Here is a 3,910-nt window from a genome sequence, read left to right on the forward strand (position 1 = left end):
TATATCTAAATCTGGACCGATTTTCACGAAACTTGGCACACATCATTCTAGACCTAAATGATTAGGCTGTACCAAATTTCGTGCAAATCGAAAGATGTATAGGGACCGTTTACATTAAATCGGTTAAATATGTATATGGGAGCTATATCTAAATCTGAACCGATTTTTCCCAATTTCAATAAGGTTCGTCCTTGGGCCAAATAAGTGACCTGTGCCAAATTTCATTCAAATCGGATCATAAATGCGACCTGTACTTTGTTTACAATTTAACATCTACAGACGGACAGACGGACGGACGGACATGCATAAATCGACTCAGAAAGTGATTCTATGCATATTCTCAAAAGGAACCATGTGTCTATCTCGTTTCCTTTTGGCTCTTACAAACATATGCACAAAGACATAATACCCTGTACCACAGAGTGGTGAAGGGTATAAACATAGGGAACATACATATAACGATAGTTCTTCCAATCGATTGAAAATTCAGCAATTTCAATGGGGGTTTCCTAAAATCTCAAAACCCTAAAATGTTGACATATATTATTAGCGCATGGTACGGTGAAACATGAAATCCTGAAAATTCTCCAATTTAAAGGGCAATATTGTATATGAGCCAAAGTGTAGTATCTGTTCTTATCAGCTTAACATCTGATAGATCCTCCATCGGAGGAAAACAAATGTTAAACTAATTTTTGGAAATAGAGGGGATGTCGCGGGTTGGCCCGGTATTGTAGTACCGCCGGGATTTCGGCCCACATAAAGTAATAAATTTCGAAAAAACTAGGATTCAAAATTTTATATTTAAAAACAAAAATTAAAAAAATCGGGACCAATATTGACAACATTGTCTAGGAATTAGCAACTACTTGGTGTTTTCATTATATAAGGGGTTAGGCCTAATTAAAGGCCGAGGTAACTCAAGTTCCTAGCTAACATTTTAGTTTTCAATCCCAATACCGTCCATCACGCTAAATATTAAATGAGTAGGATGTTTCATTCTCAAACCTCACGTTTTAGTTTTTATGTCGATATCCTCCAAGAGAAAAATGATTACAATATATGGCTAAATCGACTAAATCGATTTACATTCCATACTATGTGGGGTATGAACTGAAAAGTTCGTTTACCGAATAACCCCCTACTATGGTGGGATAACGGAAAAAATCAGCTATTTTAAAATAAAAAAGGGGGTTATAAGGGGACTACCCCTAAAAGGGGGTGAATGTTAATAATTTTTGGTAGGGAGATTTGTTACCATATACTACTAAAAAAATACCAAATTACTGCGAATTCGGTTGAAAACCGTGCTCAAGAACCCCAAAATACCGAAAATTGGAGGGTACCCTTATATGGGGGCTACCCGAAAAAATTGACCTATATTTATAATTTTTTGTGGAGAGATTTTCAACGCAATAAGAACTTAAAGTACAAAATTACAGCCAATTCGGTGAAAAAATCCGGTCAAACCCCCCCAAAAACTGAATATTGGGAGGTGCCTATATTATAATACCTATATTTATATTTTTTGTGGAGAAATTTGGTATCCAAAAATAACCCAAAATACTGAAAATTTGGGGTACCCTTATATGGGAGCTATGACTAAACGTGGACCGATAAAGCCCATCTTCGAACTTGACCTGCCTGCAGACAAAAGACGACTCTATGCAAAATTTTGGCGCTCTATCTCAATTCGTTTAGACGCTAGAGTGATTATAACAGACGTGCATGCTTAGATCGTCATAGAATTTTACGCTGATCAAAAATATGTATACTTTATAGGGTCGGAAATGAATATTTCGATGCGTTACAAATGGAAAAACAAAACAAATATACCCTCCATACTATGGTGGATGGTATAAAAAACAGTGAACCGAGTAGTATGCGGACTCCTTGAGCTGGTCTAATGAAAAGATCTCTTGGCCCTTCGTAGCTGAACTATTAAAATATACTTGTAGGCCTTTTAAAACTGGACTATTGATTGCGCATTTTTGAACTGAAGTTATTTTTATTTTATCATTATGAAGTGGCTGCAATTTTACCTTCGGAAACCTTGGTGGATTAACAACATATTCACAGAACTGATTTATTCTCTTCGAAATCGAATCCACATTTTCAGTTAATATTTTTTCTACCGTGCACATCACTGCACAAATTACTCCATAATAAAACCATTTATAGAACTAAATTCATACTTTCAGCAAAAAATATGTAAAATAACACTTTTATTAGCGATTATATTTTATCGAAATTTTCTTGCAGCATTACTTGGATTTAATTCTAATAAATTTATGAACTTGACTGCATTTTCATTGTACTTCATTTTTCATCGAAGTATTCTTCTTTTGTTGTCATTTAAGAAAAAACACCAAAAATGCCAATAGTTTTATTGTTATTACACTATTAATGGATGCCATTCAAAATTTTATAACTACTTTCAGATACACAGTGGAAGATTCGAAGAGTTCTAACGGACCACGAAAAAACTATATCGGTCAAATTTGCAAAGTTAGTAAAAAAGAACCTCCACCTACCATCTTCAATGTTTAACGACAATGATTACATCACCTGAACGCCATCATAGTTACCGTCAGTCTATGGACCAGCCTTGGCTGCATACTCGTACTGCCAGCATAAAATAGTATTTCCTAATGGCAGCCATCGATTCGAATTGCTATGCCAAATGTAAATTTAATATGCTATTCGTCGAAGAGGAAGAAAAAAACTGAGAAACGAAACTCAGTAAGAAGGGAAACTTACAAACGGAATGCGACCAAAGACAAGGATACAACTCAAGATTATGATGATGGAAGAGAAAAAAACGAGGGCACAGAAAAAAGGAAACGCATCTCTGTTTGTTTTTTGCTGCTGCTGTTGTTGCGTTAGAGCAGTTAGCGTGCCTCACAAGAAGCCACAATCGGAAAACGTCTGATTTTATGATTACAGTCCAATAAAAACATTAGCGCCAAAAGTACATTTGAACAGAACAGCAAATGCAAATATAAGGGTTATTGGTGGATGGGGAAGCAAAAAAAAATAGGATAAATGTTCCAACCAAAGGGGTGATAGAAAAGAGGGCTTCTTTAAGAAAATATATTTAGAAATTCCACTTCAGAATAGTTCTTAAAATTTATTCGCTCTTTTTTCTGTTACTCCTCCTGGGTTATTGGTGGATGGGGAAGCAAAAAAAAATAGGATAAATGTTCCAACCAAAGGGGTGATAGAAAAGAGGGCTTCTTTAAGAAAATATATTTAGAAATTCCACTTCAGAATAGTTCTTAAAATTTATTCGCTCTTTTTTCTGTTACTCCTCCTGGATGCATAGGGCTTCTAAAATTGATGACATTTGCGAGAGGCTGAACCACTATTTCGTGGATATCGCAGACTTTTTCCGGTCGAGGAATATGGAAATATCCGCCACTAAGTCAACGGCCAAACTGTTTACCACATGGACAGCGGAGATGTGGCTATCTTTGAATGTGCAGGTTGAGGGGTTCACAATTCCGACCACCAATTACCCCAAGGTTCTAGGTCTTTACAAGTCGTCCGCGCATGCCACAGCAAGTTGCGATAAAGTCAAGGCCAGAAACAAGGTTCTCAAGTCGCTAGCCGGCATCACTTAGGGAGCTGACGAAGAAACCTTGTTAACGACATACACATCAATAGGCCGGCCTGTGGTAAACTATGCGCCGCCAGAGTCGGCCGCTTACGTCAGTGCAACGCAGTGGAAAAGTCTTCAATCCTGTCAGAATGCCGCCCTGATGACAGCAACAGGGAGTCACAACTATTTGCGATAATGTCAGGAGCAGAAAAAAGGTTCTAAAGTCGTTAGCCGGCAGCATTTAGGGAGCTGACAAAGAAACTTTGTTAACGACATACACAGCAATAGGCCGGCCTGTGGTAAACTATA

General features: G+C 37.2%; 1 pseudogene; it reads left to right on the forward strand.

Moving 5' to 3' along the window:
- The first annotated feature begins 602 nt into the window (after positions 1-602).
- Positions 603-764, forward strand: LOC133324875 (U2 spliceosomal RNA; annotated as a pseudogene).
- Positions 765-3,910: the final 3,146 nt, after the last annotated feature.

Source organism: Musca vetustissima, unplaced genomic scaffold (assembly GCF_032173495.1).
Source record: "Musca vetustissima isolate MV318-11 ecotype Yass unplaced genomic scaffold, APGP_CSIRO_Mvet_v1 utg11731, whole genome shotgun sequence".
Lineage (NCBI taxonomy): Eukaryota > Metazoa > Arthropoda > Insecta > Diptera > Muscidae > Musca > Musca vetustissima.